At 34.6% G+C, this 18,520-nt stretch overlaps 2 long non-coding RNA genes across 2 annotated transcripts; both read left to right on the top strand.

The window, feature by feature from the left end:
- The first annotated feature begins 4,027 nt into the window (after nucleotides 1-4,027).
- LOC133793918 (uncharacterized) lies at nucleotides 4,028-5,894 on the top strand. Its single transcript, XR_009875027.1, has 4 exons — nucleotides 4,028-4,270; nucleotides 4,351-4,425; nucleotides 4,894-4,955; nucleotides 5,672-5,894. It is a non-coding gene; the product is annotated as an uncharacterized LOC133793918 (long non-coding RNA).
- A 5,192-nt stretch (nucleotides 5,895-11,086) lies between these two features.
- LOC133793917 (uncharacterized) lies at nucleotides 11,087-15,187 on the top strand. The gene is made up of 4 exons (XR_009875026.1): nucleotides 11,087-11,207; nucleotides 11,295-11,370; nucleotides 14,194-14,255; nucleotides 14,974-15,187. It is a non-coding gene; the product is annotated as an uncharacterized LOC133793917 (long non-coding RNA).
- Nucleotides 15,188-18,520: the final 3,333 nt, after the last annotated feature.

The raw sequence follows: 18,520 nt of genomic DNA, 5'->3' as shown, positions 1-18,520 counted from the left end.
CGAGTCTCCGTCAGAGTTCTTTGTGGCATTCTGTTGAAAAACTCCCTGAAGGTATTCCTCTTCTCTAGAGTCTTGATAATCCTCGTATTGTGTTTATCAAGAGAAGTTTAGAAAGTCTTGGGATATACTCCCAATTTGTTGACTAAGTTGACGACAAGTGAGCGGTTGTTTGCAGACATAGCTATGTCTCGACCTCTTACACTTCCTCTAACTGGTTCCAATGCCTTGGAACATTTGCATCAAGCGAAGAAATCATCCGTTGGGAGCTCAGATGCTGATAGAGAGGTCGTCGCGCCTCCTGCTGATCCTCCTATTTTGACGCGGAGTCAAATGAGAAAGAAGAAGAAGGTTGTGCAGGCTGATTCTTCCGACCTGTTTAGCGACATTGTTGCCCTTTCATTCCCCTCCAATGCTGCCGCTTATAGTGAGATTGGGCCTCACTTAGGAGAGATTGATAAGCTGTTATGTCCCGAAGATGATCAAAGGATGGAGTAAGTCGGTATGGATGGGTCAGTTGACACTATTGTTTCCCATTTGTTCCAGGTACAAAGACTTCCTTTAGTTTTGTTTGTGTCGACTAGCTGATATCTCATGTTGTCTTACATTTTTTCAATGTTTCAGGGTTTGCAAGGGGTCATTTGGTTGAAGAAGAAAATCAAGTCCTTATTGGCAACTCTAAAGGAAGTAAGAGGTCAAAGAAATGATCTTCGGGTGAAGTTGGTCGGCTGAAAGATTCCAAGAGGGAGTCTGATCAACTTATAGCTGACTTAAAGATTCAACTAGAATCCAAGGAAGCTGATGCCGAGAAGCTGAGGGTGACTCTTGGTCAAGTTGATGTCTTGAAAGCCGAGGTAGCTTCGTTGGAGAATCAGATGTTAGTGATTGGGCTGGAGGCTGAGATCTAATGTCGTGGTGTAATGGCCAGTGAGTTTCGGGATGGTAAGACTGATAGCTGGGATGTTTCTACATACATTGCAGATTTTTAGGAATTGGAGAGGATGAGGGCTGAAGGGATGACCCGGGCCGAAGAGTTATCCACTTCTTTTGGCATCATGACTACTCATGATCTAGTTGCGGATGACTAATTCTTTTTTGTTCGAGTTCACTGTTGGGGGATGATTGAGTTTGTCTCATCTTATGTATTTTTAGTTGTTGTATGAACTTTTTCTTATGTAGTATTGTATCCTGATCTAACTGACCTAGTTTTGTTGTATTATGACTGGTTGTAGCTTATGTTAGTGTTCTTTAAGTTGTTGCATCGAATGTCGGTTGGCTGAATGACTTATGGAGTATTAGTATCTTATTTCCCCCAATCTAAGTATAAAGTTACTTAGTCAATTTATACTTAGATTAGTTATTGATCTGTTCGTAGTATATGCCAAAAAAAAAAATGGTTGTGATAGGGGGCTGCGCTCCGTGGAGCTGCCTACATACCCTTTGCAAGGATCAAGCCCAAATGTAGTTCTGACACTTCCTGCATGACAGTGTCAGTATGTTGCTTGAATGAAGATCTCTTGAGATCATTGATGAAAGAAAATGAAAGGAGACTAGATTGAGTTAAAAATGATACTGTTTTAAGTGGATAACGTTCCAGTTGTTATTGATTTCGCGTCCCTCTTTAGTTTGTAGCTTGTATGCTCCATGTCTGACTACCTTTGTGATTAGGTAGGGACCTTCCCATGTCAGGGCGAGCTTACCTGCTCCCGCTTCCTTAGTGTTCTGGAACACTCTTCGTAGTACCCACTCTCCTATTTTGAATGTCCGAGTGCAGATGTTCTTGTTGTAATGTCTAGCTATGCTTCATTGATAGGCTGAGATTCTTAAGAGTGCTTTGTCCTTTCTTTCATCGATGGTGTCGAGTTCATGGCACATGTTTTCCCAATTTACTTTGTCTGTCATTAGCTCATAACTAGCTGTCGGAACTTCACTCTCGGTAGGGATGACTGCCTCCATCCCATAGGCTAATGAGAAAGGTGTTTCTCTCGTCGAAGTCCTAGTTGTGGTTCGGTAGGACCAAAGGACTCCTGGTAACTCGTCAGCCCATCTTCCCTTAGCTTTTTCAAGGCGCTTCTTGATGTTGTTCATGATAGTCTTGTTGGATGACTCTACTTGTCCATTTGCTTAGGGATACCTTGGCGTTGAGAAGCTGAGCTTGATATTCCAGAATCTGCAGAAGTCTTGGAAGTCGAAACTGATGAATTGAGAGCCATTTTTCGTTACGATCTCTTTCGGTACTCCATACATGCAGATTACATTCTTTCAAATGAAGCCCTTTACCTCTTTGTCTCTGACTTGGTGGAACGAGTCTGCTTCGATCCACTTGTTGAAGTAGTCGGTTACTACAAACATGTACACCTTCTGTCCTGGTGCGGTTGGAAGCTTGCCTACTATGTCCATCCCCCATTTCATGAATGGCCAAGGGGATGTGATAGAGATGAGATGCTCCGAAGGTTGGTGGGATATTTGAGCGAACCGTTGGCATTTTTCGCATCGTTTTGCATAGTCATAGGCGTTAGCTCGCATAGTTGGCTAGTAGTAGCCTTGTGTTAGGGCACGGTGCGCCAAGCTTCGTCCTCCAGAGTGGTTGTCGCACTCTCCTTCATGCAACTCAGCCAGTATGTATTTGGCCTCTGCAGGGTTAATGCATTTCAAATAAGGACAAGAAAAGGAACGTTTATAGAGTTTACCTTGTATAATAGTGAAGCAGGCTGATTGAGCCTTGACCCGACGTGCTTCGTTCTTATATTCGAGAAGTATGTCCTGCTCCAAGTACTCGACTATTGAAGTCATCCATGTTCGGTTGTTGGAGATGTCACTAACTTGCTCTTCTTCATCTTTTCAAACAGCTAGCCATTGGAGATATACTACAGGCATTGTCTTGGGGTCGGTTGTCTGGATGGAGGATCCAAAGTTTGCTAATGCATCCGCATGATTGTTCTCCCCTCTTGGTACTTGGTTGATAGTGAACTCGTCGAAGACCGACTGCAACTCTTTAGTCTTGTTGAGGTAGGTTGTCATCTTTTTATCCGGGGCCTAATAGCTACCTTGCATTTGGTTGACTACCAACTGAGAATCATTGAAGACCACGATCTTTTTGACTCCCATGTCTTTGGCTAGTCCGAGTCCAACTATCATTGCTTCGTATTCAGATTCATTGTTGGTTGCTTTGAACCCGCATCAGACTGCTTGTTCGATTACGTCACCTTGGGGTGAAGTTAGGGCGAGTCCGAGTCCACTTCCTCTAGTGTTACTTGAGCCGTCTACTTGCAACTTCCAGATTCTGGCTGACTGTCCCACGGTCATACAGCAAAGTTCTTTTTCTGTCTGCACATGCATGTTAGGTGTAAAATCTGCAATGAAGTCAGCTAATACCTAAGATTTGAGGGAAGTTCGTGGCTTGTATGTTACTTCGTACTCGTCGAGCTCTATAGCCAATAATCACATGATTGCATTGCATTACATATCATACAATATGTATAATTTGAGCATATGCATATTCTTATAAGTGTTCTCATGTATAAGTATAAAAGTTGTGTATGTGATGTCTATATGTATGCTCAATATTATTAACCTTGTGGCATTTGAGTTGTCTTTTATGGGTGTTTGATGTGCTCAAGATATAAGAAAGTATGAAAAATATGGACAAGGCATGGAATTAAGTGATGAAAGTGAGATATAGAAGGCAAAATAGGTTAAGTAGTGAAAAATAGTACAATGTTGATTACTAGTATTTCGGTGTAAAATTGAGTATTTATGGATTTACCAAATGTAATCGAGGTATGATTAAGGTCTCATTGATGATGTAAAAATGGTTTTAGAACCATTAGATCAATTCTTGATGGGAGGTATACATAATCAGTGGTATTGATGCAAAGTCAAAACGAGCTTAGCATAAGTTCGCTACGCTCGATTGGGTAAGCATAACTATTGGGTATGAAGTCATATGGACCTAAGGTTTGGTGTGAGTGTTTTACACATAAGGATAATAGGCCTAGCAGATGATTAAGTCGAAATTATTGAAGTGATAAGGTTTTCATAAGTCAAAAGGTGAAATGATGAGATGAAAGGTGTCAACTTTTGACAATAAGGCTAAATCATTGAAAATAAGGAATTTTCATCAACCTTATCACTTTGCACGACCATTATTCTGAAAAACAGAGAGAAAAGAAAGCCAAAAACCATTTCTTGGCTGGTTTGAAGAAATTCTAAGGAGATCCAAGTGAAATCAAAGCCAAAGAAGTAGATTAAGCTTAGTTCTAGCCTTTTTATGGTAAGTTCTTGTACTTGGAAGTTAAACTATGTTTTTGAATTTTTCTGAAAGCTTATATATGGTGTTTTATCCTTTTTAAGATATTTCTTGGGGTTTCCAAGTGGTTTGAGGTTTAGAAAAGCTTGAAGAGATTGTTTTCGCCGAAAAGTTGCTCGGTAAGTGAAATTTTGTGTTTTATGAGGTTTTTGGGGTTCTTGGAGTATAAGATGATTTTTGGTTATTTGATTGAGTTTATAAGAGAGTATATATGTTTATAAATGTTTTAATAGATGTGGAGACTCATTTAATTTGGATGATGATCTAGGAGATAAGAATTTTATCAAAATCGGTATATGATAACTTTATGATGAATCATGTTGGTATTTGGGATATATGGTTATGGCAGGTTAATTGATGTTGATTATTGGTGGATTTTGATATTTGAGGATAGCTAAAATTAAGGGGAAACTCTGTCAAAATTTCTCCAAATGTCTAAGATAAATCTAATGCTCGATCTAGGTGGTTTAAGGCGTTTTAGGCATGTTTTGGGTATGAAAGTTGATATGATGTTTTATGGGTATTTTTAAATGATATTTCAATGTCTTACTGCCTTCATTGTGATGAGAAATCCATACCATTGTCAGGATAAGCATATCAACACCTAAGACATCACTTGTTACACGGTGAAATATATTGTGGACAAAAGGTAAGTAAAGTACTCAACTGCAACACAAGAATTATGTGTTATGTGAAAGTATGCATTATATGAATATTTTGTGAGTAAGTGGTATTAACATACAGTGACACTTCATCATAAATTTGTATGCATGGCATAATAGTGATATGGTAAATTATTATATGATATAAGACCATGCATGATATTATGATGATTAATTATATGATGCCTTTGCAAGTTTTGTGCAACATAAAAGAAAGTTGTAATAAGAAGTTAAGTTCAGTGCCACTGTTTTGAAAAGGCAAATGAAAGTGTTAATAAGTGTAAACGGAGGCCTATAGTAGGCTTATAGTGGCTGCCCAATAATTTGGGCTAGGTTTAGTGAACCAATTATATTGTTTGCCATATTTCCGTTTTTATTTCTCCTCCATATGAGTTATTGTTATATGTATTGACACCACAGTGTGTGGCCGCCGTAACTCTTGAGCCTGACGGGGCAACGATGGAATAAGGTTTTTAATGTGCCCTACTGTGGTGATGGCTAGCCGGAGGAGAACCCATGGGATTTTATATTGTATGTGTAATAAGCCCTGCAGGCATTGACCAATTCAAACAGTGTGCACAATATTAAGGGGCCCAAAATTTAAAAAGAAGTTGTGTATGTCCATTGATGTTGGGTAATCATTAGCATTGCATGCATTACTTTGCTTACTGAGCTTTAGGCTCACAGTTGTCTTGTGTTGCAGGTAGAGAAAGAAATGTGTGAATGACATGAGGAGAACTGAAGCATGGTCCTGACCCTGATTTGTACATATGAACATATCGACCTTTTGTGGGTTATTTCAGTTATCAGTGAGATGTTTGTAATAAAGTGTGAAGTTATGTTTTGAAAATAAATTGGGTTATTTAATACTTATGTATAATATGTTTGAGACCCACTTTATGTTTAATGTAAATAATGTGAAATAAGTTTTCAAGTTTAAAAAAAAAAAAAAAAAAATGTCCAAACTTTTGCAGTAATAAATTATGATATAGTTTTAAAACGTAACACCTCAAATATGGTTTTAACTAAAATAAGTGAGGGTGTTACAACAATGACTACTCAGGATTTAGTCTGATCTACAAATGATCATCTATTATGATAATAATTAAATATTTATGTGTTGCGTCTCAGAATTTTACTTAGCTAGATAGTAGTAGCTTGTGTTGTAGTATTTTAGTTTTTGTGGTTATTGGTTCAAGCGGGGATTTAGTTGGAAACTCATAAAAATAGTTATGGATTTTATAAGTTTAACCTATGGTTTAGAAATATTAATTTTATCATAAGGTTTGATTAATATAGCTGGTCCTAGAAATGATATTTATTATAACCCAAGGTTTAGATAGAATAATTAAGAACGTGACACTTGTCACATGTATGTTTATTAAGAATTTAAGGATTTTAGATGAATAAATTAATCTAAGATAAACCTAGGAAGTCTAGAACTTTCCCTCAGTTGTTAGGATCACATTTTACTTAGTCAAAGTGGTTTAAACAAATTCAAGTGTGCTGAAAGTGTGTAAAAATGTGTTTGATATATCAGCATATGCCAATATATCGAGCTATAGGGACCGATATATCGCCTATGATTGATATAGAAAATACGTCGACTTCGCACGAACGAAACCACGGAGGCTCGGGATTATGGGGTAGGCGATATATCGCCTACAGGGGCGATATATCGACTCCCTTTGGCATTTTTGAAAATCCGTGGAATCTGAGCTAGAAACAACCCTCAACAACTTGGACTTGCTCTTGAACATTTTTGACCGAGTTCTAGGCATCTGTTGAGCAGAAAATTCAATTATTTATTCATTTTAAAAAGAGTTAGTTTCACTCCTTGAACTCTATAAATAAGACCTTTCACTTAGCCATTTGCTTCATCATTCAAGCATTTTTCAGAGTCTCTAAGCTGCTAAGTTCGTTCTAGAGAGAAACGTTAGGGTTTTGGGGTTAAAATCTTTCAAATCCAAGCTTTTCTAAACACTTAGGAAGTAAGATAGAGTGTTATTTAGGTATTGAGGTGTAGATCGAAGTTCTAATCTATCTAAGGTACTCTTATCCTTAGGTTTAGTTCATTATAGTTCCTCTTATTCTTTTCATTTCTTCCAAATCCTAACTTGTTATAATGGCTTTTGGTTAGGTGTTTGATTTCCATTGAAACTTGAGATTTCGGTAAGTTCTTATCTTGATGATTTAGATCTTCTCTTCATCTTCTTTTCTTAGAAAACTTATGGATCTTACTGTTTGGTTTTAGGAGTTTTCAATCCCGCTCTTGTCTCTAATATACCGATTTTTGGTAAGGAAAATGGGTTATATTTTATGTGTTATGATTATGTTTATATGCTGTATGTATGTATGTATGTATGTATGTATGTATGTATGTATGTATGTATGTATGTATGTATATGTTTTATGTTGTAGTCGCTTGGGAAATATGGTTGCTTAGATAGCAAATAAGCAAATCTCAATATTTTTATCATTATTGTAGACTATAGTTATGTTTAAACCTACCTCTAAATGGTAGCAAGAGGACCTAGATGGTTTATCATATCCTATATTTGTGTTTAAACCTACCTCTAAATAATAGCAAGATGACCTAGATGAAATCTATCACATACTATGGTAATGAGTTAATGGTCATTAATTTGTAGTCTTATGTTTTATGATTTACGTTTTTACGTCATACGTTTTATGATTTATGATATGCTTTGGTAGTTTTTCCTTACTAGACATTATGCTCATTCCTTTTTATTTTAGATGGTGCAGGAAAATGAGCTTGGAAGACAGGACAGATTTCGTGACAACTTTGGCATGTGTATTGGGCGAGAACTAAATGAATGGACTGATGGGAAAGATCGATGATGACGTTTTATTTCAAGTTTTTTTTTTAATTATGTATTTATGTTTTTCTGCATTTAGTATTTGAATAATTAATTAAATGTTTTGTTTTCCTTGTGATTTTATGTAATAACAATGTGATCCTGTATTTTGGATTTTTATAATAAAGTTCTATTATTTTATGTATGTATTCCAAAATACTAGTTATGCTTAATAGTTTTAATGGTCCGAGGTTTTTAAGTTAGTCGGGTCATTACATTATGGCAAACGATAAGTTTATAAAAATAGTTAATTCATATCGATCCTATCATATATATATAATCTCTATTATATACAATATTTTTACCAAGATGTCTATCCACATCAGTAATCCGAACCTAGACTACTTACATCTCGTATGCTTAGTAAACTGTACTAGTAACCATTCATTAAAAATTCCTCACTTTAATATGTTATTGACTATTTTATTCATTGTATATGATCTTAATTCTCTCGTACTAATACAAGATCATATCCTCATAAATGAATATGAAATTTTCTTGATATTCATAATAATTATAATATTCAAATATAATAAAAATATACTTTTATTTAAATCAATAAAATGTCTTTACATGCTTTTATGGCATAAATTCTAAAAGGTTCAAGGTGAGGATGTAGTTTTCAATGTATTTAAGGCTATGAATTATGCTAGATCTAGTGACAGTTCTTTAGTATTGATGTGGTGGATGAGATAGTACTAGTAATGAGAACAAAACTAGTTGAGGATCCTCTTGAGTTGAGTCTTACTATTGCATAATTAGATGATGAGGATGGTTATGAGAGCATGGCGTATGTGAAATGAATTAACTTTTATGGACTATTATATAGGAAGAAGTTTGAGGAGTTAGGAAAAGGCTATAACGGTTCATGTTTGGGCGCGACTGCGCTCATATCTGTACAATCATTTTGAGTGAAGTCACGTGACCGCGTTGGGACTTGGGTGCGACCGCGTTGGAAGCCTAGAAATGTGATTTTAGGTCAGTTTCTAAAGGGAAATTTTGGTATTTTTGTGATTTAAACGCAAAGAACACTATTTAAACATAATTAGATGTGTTTTAGGTTAGATTTTCAAACCCCTAAGCTCAAAGAAAAATCTAGAAGCATTGTGGAAAACACAAATTGGATCTCTTTAGAGATTTTCTTTCTTCTTCTTCTTCTCTTTCTTTATGCATTTTTTTTTTTAATTTCATGGATGTTGCTATTATGATTATGAACTGAACATCTTTTCTAGGGTTTTTAATATAGTCATTTGAATCTTTATTATTAGTTATGACGAGTTTATGATTTATTTATCTCTATATTGAATTAATTAATTTATACTTAATGCTTGTAATTGATTGACCATCTTTTGCATGATTTATGATTTTGATTCGAGACTTGAGAAGTGAGAATTAAATATGTTATAGTTAAATAATCATAAATACATATTGGATGAGAATACCTATATTATTTGTGCAACTTTTGAGTTTTTAATTTTAATACCTTTTGTAGGTTAAAATGATCACAGAGGTGTAGAAAGCTCACATATAAATTGAGTTCTTATATATTGATCAAGAATATGATTCACTTTAGTAAACTCACTATAATTATAAGAAGAAGAATTATAAAATCGTATTAGCAAAATAATAGAGTAGATAGTTGATGAAATTAATTGTCCTGAGTTTTCATCCATTGAATTTTATTATTATTTATTATCTTCGAATTTTTATTTATTCTTTTATTTGATTACTTAAATCTATGAAACTTAATATTCGTTTACCAAATTGAATTAAAGTGGATTTAATTGGTAATTAATAATTAATTCTCGTAGGAACGAACTATAGTTTCATTATTATTACTTATTTACGATTATCTATACTTGCGTACGAAAATTCTACAACAGTGTCCAAGTACCTTTCTGATATTCATTGAGGTGCGCAGTGAGCACCATTTAGCCTTCTGCTCTTGCCTGAGTATTATCCCTCGTGGAGTTGGACTTTAGATGTTGTCAGGCTTGTTCACAGAGGTATCATTCCTTATCTTAAATTATTGCACACACATTTCGGGTATAGCAATTTGTATTTTACTTAATTTTTTATGGGTCATTTGACAAAATGACCTATTTTTATTTTGCACTCTAGCCTAGTTTTAATAATTTTTTGCAAAATGACCTCTTATAATTTAGACAGCTAGTCAAAAATTTAGACAGGTGGTCGAAAAATTCAAACTGTCAGTCGAAAAATTAAAACAATTGGTTAAATTTTAGCAGATGTCATTTTGCAAAAAATTATCAAAAATAGGCCAGAGTGCAAAATCACTTAAAACACAGAGGCTAGAGTGCAAAATCACTTAAAAAAAGAGGTAATTTTCACAAATTTCTCTTTTTATTAATTTTTGTATTGTATATTTTTTATTTTATTTAAAATGTTAGAATAATATTCTTAATTTTAAATAATGAAATATAATAATAACAATAATAAATAAAAACAAATTAAAATATATGTAGCACCCACATTATTTTGATATAATATAGCCAATAATCACATGATTGCATTGCATTGCATTACATATCATACAATATGTATAATTTGAGCATATGCATATTCTTATAAGTGTTTTCATGTATAAGTATAAAAGTTGTGTATGTGATGTCTATATGTATGCTCAATATTATTAACCTTGTGGCATTTGAGTTGTATTTTATGGGTGTTTGATGTCCTCAAGATATAAGAAAGTATGAAAAATATGGACAAGGCATGGAATTAAGTGAGGAAAGTGAGATATAGAAGGCAAAAGATGTTAAGTGGTGAAAAATAGTACAATGTCGATTACTAGTATTTCGGGGTAAAATTGAGTATTAGTGGATTTACCAAATATAATTGAGGTATGATTAAGGTCTCATTGATGAAGTAAAAATAGTTTTTAGAACCATTAGATCAATTCTTGATGGGAGGTATACATAATCAGTGGTATTGATGCAAAGTCAAAATGAGCTTAGCATAAGTGCGCTACGCTCGATCGGGTAAGCATAACTATTGGGTATGAGCTCATATGGACCTAAGGTTTGGTGTGAGTGTTTTACACATAAGGATAATAGGCCCAGCAGATGATTAAGTCGAAATTATTGAAGTGATAAGGTTTTCATAAATCAAAAGGTGAAATGATGAGGTGCAAGGTGTCAAATTTTGATACAATAAGGCCAAATCATTGAAAATAAAGAATTTTCATCAACCTTATCACTTTGCACGACCATTACTTTGAAAAACAGAGAGAAAAGAAAACCAAAAACCATTTCTTGGCTGGTTTGAATAAATTCTAAGGAGATCCAAGTGAAATCAAAGCCAAAGAAGTGGATTAAGCTTAGTTCTAGCCTTTTTATGGTAAGTTCTTGTACTTGGAAGTTAAAATATGTTTTTTTTTTTAAATTTTTCTGAGAGCTTATCTATGGTGTTTTATCTCTTGTTAAGATATTTCTTGGTGGTTTCCAAGTGGTTTAAGGTTTAGAAAAGCTAGAAGAGATTGTTTTCGCCGAAAAGTTGCTCGGTAAGTGAAAATTTGTGTTTTATGAGGTTTTTGGGGTTCTTGGAGTACAAACTGATTTTTGGTTATTTGATTGAGTTTATAAGAGAGTATATATGTTTATAAATGTTTGAATAGATGTGGAGACTCATTTAATTTGGGTGATGATCTAGGAGATAAGAATTTTATGAAAATCGGTATATGATAACTTTATGATGAATCATGTTGGTATTTGGGATATATGGTTATGGCAGGTTATTTGATGTTGATTATTGGTTGATTTTGATATTTGAGGATAGCTAAAATTAAGGGGAAACTCTGTCAAAATTTCTCCAAATGTCTAAGATAAATTTAATGCTCGATCTAGGTGGTTTAAGACATTTTAGGCATGAATTGGATAAGAAATTTGATATGATGTTTGTAACGCCCTGGCTACCCCAGAACAGTTACGGTGAACGGTGGACCAGAAATTTGACTCATTACTTGAGCCCTTTGGTCGAAAACGTGCTCTAAGTGTAATTAACGGGTTAAGGTATAAAACCAATAAAAAGGAAATGGAGATTTTAATACAAACTGCTCTGCAGAGCTAAACAAAACGTTTACAAGCTGTTCTCAGTACAAAATGGTCACTACTGTTGTAAAGTTACAATCCCGCCGACCTAAGCGGAAAAAATAGGGTAAACCCCCTAGTTCCTCTGAGAACACCTTGACCGTGGTGGTCAAGCGGCTGCATATGTACACACCACCACATCAGCTCTCCACTCAAGGCTAGGTGAGCTTTTCTTTCCCTTTACCTGCACCACATAGCACCCATGAGCCAAGACCCAACAAGAAAACATAACACTTTATATAAACATTATCAAATGATTATCATTATAATCACACTGAGCATAAAGCTTTCAAACAAATGAGTAAACACCACATGAGGTCCTGATAAACCACACTGAGTGACTGACAAGCAAGTCACTAATTCAAATGGAAGAGTGGCTGATAGGTAAGCCACTAGCCTTCAACAGGTTCTGGTAACCGTACTGAGTGACTGCCATGCATATCACTAATTCAGATGGGAGAGTGGCTGCTAAGTAAGCCACCAGCCTCCAAGCGCTTATTTCATTCATCGACCCTCGGGGTCGGTCTGGCATTAATGCTCTCTGAGCCATTCAATGCTGATAATTGATTTGATCAAATCTTGTTGGCTTGCGTGACACACGCTAAGGCCGTCCTGACTAATAAGTCAGTTCAACATGATCAGTGCCTAGTACCACCGCCGAACCTGACTAATAAGTCAGTACCATGCACAAATGAGCAACATATGCTAAGCATTCTGTATTCAATCCATGTCCATATTCTCACAATCACATGCCTCATGAATATCCACACATGTCACATTTGGGGTGCAGTTTTCTTACCTTTGGTTCGAGCAAGAACGAATAAAAGAATAACCCTGAGAACGATCGACTTTTTGGTCCTTTAGCGGTTACCTAGTCATAACCAAATCATGGGATTCCATCAATAAAATAAATAATAAAAGGTTCCCAAACCAAAACCTAACCTCCGAGACCTCAAACACTACTCAACTGGGTAGTAGGTTCAATCCCGAGGCCTTAGGCTTGCATCCCCGAGCCAAAAAGCTAATTCTGGCCAAAAATGCCTTAAGGGCCGCGACCCTCCTTGGCCATGCCGTGGCCCGCCCCTCAGACAGAGGCGCCTAAACCCAGCAGCCCCCAAGGGCCGCGGCTCACCCCTGCCATGCCGCGGCGCAAGCTCCATTTCAGCCAAAACCCCTGTTTTTCCTCCCTTGCGTTTTCCCTTGAAACCAACCCTTCAAACCCAATTTAAACACCACCCAAACCTCTCTCAAACACCCATTTAAACCTCCAAACATCACCCATAACTATCCCTCATCATAACCCAAGTAAAACATCCCAAGAACTCCCCTTGATTCCAACTTTCCATACCAAAATCTAAAGCTGAAAGCTATGAACGAAAACAGAGCAAAACCAGTAAAACAATGGATAAAACTCACCTCAAATTCGACACCAAACCCTCTTCAATGACTGAGCTATGTCTACAACCTCAACCTCCAAGTTCCCTAGCTTAATTCCACACCTTGAGCTCAAAACTCCAAAGAGGAAGAAGAGAGAAATGAACTTACGGGAAGGAGAAGAAGCAAAACTCTGTTTTGGTTATGTTTTCTCTACAGCCATCTAAACCATATATATCCAAATCCCAAATGACCATTATACCCCTAGGTCTTTAAAGCTTCTAAAACCAACTCAAGGGTAGTTTTGACATTTTCCACCTACACCGTTAATCATAATTAACGCTTCCCCTTTTCCCGCTAATCTCAATATTCTCAAACTCCAATATTTCACATCTCGTTACCCTTTAATGCCCGGTAACACTCTAATCATTAAAACACCCCGAGACTCACCCCGAGCCCCGAGCTTATGCCTGTTATGACCAAACCGATAATCAACATTCCTTGATCGTCTCATGCCAAATGGCTCGAACAAACCCACATCATAATGTGGTCTCAATCTATATTACCAACATGCGTTCACATAATCAATTTACCCTTAACGGGCCAAATTACCATCACACCCCTGTATAAAGAGATATGGACTCACATGCATGCATTTCACATCATATCATAATATAATCAACATATACATGCATTTTATCAATTAATAACATAATTAAGCAAGTATGGCCCTCCCGGCCTACTGTTCACACCGTTAAATACATCGGAGAATTCGGGGCATTACAATGTTTTATGGGTATTTTTAAATGAGAGTTCAATGTATTGCTGCCATCATTATGATGAGAAATCCATGCCATTGTCAGGATAAGCACATCAACACCTAAGACACCACTTGTTACACGGTGAAATATATTTTGGACAGAAGGTAAGTAAAGTACTCAACTGCAACACAAGAATTACATGTTATCTGAAAGTATGCATTATATGAATAAATTGTGAGTAAGTGGTATTAACATACATTGACACTTCATCATAAATTTGTATGCATGGCATAATAGTGATATGGTAAATTATTATATGATATAAGACCATGCATGATATTATGATGATTAATTATATGATGCCTTTGCAAGTTTTGTGCAACATAAAAGAAAGTTGTAATAAGAAGTTTAAGTTCAGTGCCACTGTTTTGAAAAGGCAAATGAAAGTGTTAATAAGTGTAAACGGAGGCCTATAGTAGGCTTATAGTGGCTGCCCAATAATTTGGGCTAGGTTTTAGTAAACCAATTTTATTGTTTGCCATGTTTCCGTTTTTATTTCTCCTCCATATGAGTTATTGTTATATTTATTGACACCACAGTGTGTGGCTGCCTTAACTCTTGAGCCCGACGGGGCAACGATGGAATAAGGTTTTTAATGTGCCCTACTATGGTGATGGCTAGCTGGAGGAGAACCCATGGGATTTTATATGATATGTGTAACAAGCCCTGCATGCATTGACTTAATCAAACAGTGTGCACAATTTTAAGGGGCCTAAAATTTAAAAAGAAGTTGTGTATGTCCTTTGACATTGAGTAATCATTAGCATTGTATGCATTACTTTGCTTACTGAGCTTTAGGCTCATAGTTTTCTTGTGTTGCAGGTAGAGAAAGAAATGAGTGAATGACATAAGGAGAACTGAAGCATGGTCCTGATCCTGGTTTGTACATATGAACATATCGACCTTTTTGTGGGTTATTTCAGTTATCAGTGTGATGTTTGTAATAAAGTGTGAAGTTATATTTTGAAAATAAATTGGGTTATTTAATACTTATGTATAATATGTTTGAGACACACTTTATGTTTAAAGTAAATAACGTGAAATAAGTTTTCAAGTTAAAAAAAAAAAAATGTCCAGACTTCCACAGTAATAAATTATGATATAGTTTGGAAACGTAACACCTCAATATGGTTTTAACTAAAGTAAGTGAGGGTGTTAAAATATAAATATATGTAATTAAGAAAAATTAATAAGGATATATGATACTTTTCAGTTTTTGCTTTAAATGCAGTGTTGAAATTAAAGTTGGTCTAGAGTTGATATTTACTTCATGTGTTTTTTTTTTAAATAGTATGTTTAGGGTGAACCATTGGAAATGCCCTAGGCATATGTACACGATTTTGTTCAATGTATCATTTTATTTAGTTATTTTATTAAAGAAATTTTATGTTATATGCATGAAGATATACTTAAATTAAAAAATATGACAACATTATTAGATATCTTAAAAATATGATTGTTTGTAAAATTTTGACTATAGTACCCCTGTCATTATTTCTTCTCTCTCTCACAACCTTTCTCTCACGCTCTCTCTCTTTCTACCAAGGCGACACCACCACCACCACCGCTACCACTACCTCACATTAAAGCTATTTTTCTCTCTCACAAATCGTCTCTCCCTATCCTTTCTCCTTCTGATCTCTACTCACGACTATCTCCTTAGATTGAAGCACCATGACTAATCACCACCATTGAAACATCCATTGAATGAATCATTGAAATTGTATGTTCTACATACAAATTTTAAGATTTTATATGATCTAAACTTGTAAATCTAAAAAAAATACTAAAATTTAAAAAAAAATCATCTGAAATGGACATTTGAGTGAAAAAATATGAATCACCAAAATTTTCATCAAATTTCACCGCAGAGCATTAGGGTTGTCCAAAAGCTTTTGCAAACTGCCCAAACTGAACCAAAAAAACCGACAAAAAATGCATCCCGAATAACTCGACAAAAAATTCAAACTGCCCAATTATTATATTGGGTGATTTGTGAATTATACTAACTCGCCCAATATAACCTGAATAATCTGATTAAAAGTTTTTTTCTTCATTTATACATACATATATTAAACATTGTTTTAAAATTTTTAACAATAAATTTAGAATAATGTTTTGACGTTTCAATTTAGAATAACAAGTCTAAGTTTGGAAGATGTATATTATACTTTTAGTTTGTTGAATCTAATTATTTGAACATTTAAAAGAAAACTTAAGATTGGTTTGAGCAAGTTAACTCGATCAAATCGCCTAAAACATTAGACAAGTTTAATTTTTTTTCTCTTAATTGGACGGGTTAGAGTTGAATTTTTGCAACCTGGTTTTTACATTGGGTTAATTAAAATATGTTATAACCTGACTAATAAACCCTACAGTGCATTGCAGAAACATCACATCTGCATCACATTTCCATCATTTTTGGCCAAAAATAAAAGATTTCATGAATGCATCGTAGAAGCATCGCATACGCATCGCATTTGCATCGTTTTTGGCAAAAAATCAAAGATTTCATGAACGCATCGCATTTCCATCGGTTTTGGCCAAAAATCAAGATTTCATGAAAGCATTACATACGCATATGCATATGGATCGTAGATTTTTGGCCAAAAATGATGCAAATACGATGCGTGTGCGATGCTTCTGCGATACATTAATGAAATTTGGATTTTTGGCAAAAAAAAAAAAAAACGATGCAAATGCATTGTGTATGCGATGCCTCTGTGATGCATTCATGAAATATTTGATTTTGGGCAAAAAATGATGCAAATGCGATGCATTCATGAAATCTTTAATTTTTGGCCAAAAACGATGCAAATGCGATGCTTTGCGCTGAAGTTTGACAAAAACTTTGGTGATTCATATCTTTTCACTCAAATGTTCATTTCAAATGTTTTTTTAATTAAATTTTGGTATTTTTTTTCGAAATCTACAAGTTTAGATCATATAAAATCTTAAATTTTGTATGTAGAACATATAATTTCGATGATTCATTCAATGAATGCTTCAATCCAAGATGATGTTCGTGGGTAAATATCGGAATGAGAAATGATAGGGAGAGACGATTTGTGAGAAAGAGAAAAATAACTTCAATGTGAGGAAGTATTGGTGGTGGTGGTGCGGCCTTGGTAGAAAGAGAGAGAACGTGAGAGGTAGGTTGTGAGAGAGAGAATAATTAATAACAAAAGTATTATAGGCAAAATTTTACAAATATATATTTTTTTTGATGTCTAATAATGTTATCATATTGAATATTTTCTCCGATTCACTAATTATTTATTAACTCTACTTTTATCCCTTCAATATTGGTAATCACTCCCGCCAAAAGTGTGCACGGAGTAGGAAAAAAAAAGAACTTTACTTTTCTAAAATGAAAAAAAAAAAAATTATATTTGGTTTGATTTGGATTTTTTTAAAGGAAAGATTATAGTTTGGTTTGCTAGACTAAAAAATAATTAATAGATCAATCCTATTAAAAATTAATTTTTCATAGGTTCAAATAGATTTCTTTACCAAAAAAAAGTCATTAAATATTTATAAAAGAAATTAATATATTTCTCCCAAAAGGGGCAAATTATTATTATTTTGAGAAAGGCAAATTAAACTCTTTAAACTTTAAAGTGATTATATACTTTATATATAAATATAGGACTGTAAGCCTTACCGGTGGGACTCTTAGTGTTTTTGACGCGATTTTTTTATGACCGTGTATATTGTAGCTATTTAGAGCATCCTACAAATTTTCATACAATTCCGAATAGTTTATAGTACCGAAAATTAAGTTCAAACATAATGTTGCACGCGTGACCAATTTTTTTTTTTATGCGCGTGGAAAACAACATATTTGAATATAGTTTTCGGTACTGTAAACTATTCAGAATTTTTTGAAAATTTGTAGGATGCTCTAAACAACTATAATATACACGGTTATAAAAAAAAATCGTGCCGAAAACTGTTCACGGGTCGAGACACACTGAAGAGCCCCACCAATAGGACTTAAAGTGAAACTCCTATATGAGAATTGTCCTATAAATATATAATAATAATATGTGCACTAAAATATTAATGATGTGATACTATTTTTAAAAGAGTGGGACCCATAAATAAATATGATTGGTTAAAAGAAACTGCCACGTTAGTTGGTGTAATATTTTTGTGAATAATTTTGGTGGACATATCATTACTCATAAATATATAAAGAGTTTCTTATGTAAGGACGTTACTTTTGTCCTTACGGTAGGGGCATTTTTGAATTTTCGGTACTTGAAAAAATTATAACCTAATTTTTTTATATGATGACATACATGATAGTTTTAGCAGACATTCCATCAATTTTCGAAAAATTATGAATAATTTAAGGTGTAGAAAT

The sequence above is a fragment of the Humulus lupulus genome, chromosome 8 (assembly GCF_963169125.1).
Source record: "Humulus lupulus chromosome 8, drHumLupu1.1, whole genome shotgun sequence".
NCBI classification, from domain to species: domain Eukaryota; kingdom Viridiplantae; phylum Streptophyta; class Magnoliopsida; order Rosales; family Cannabaceae; genus Humulus; species Humulus lupulus.
Note: the sequence above shows the minus strand (reverse complement) of the source record. Positions and strands in the feature narration are given on the sequence as shown.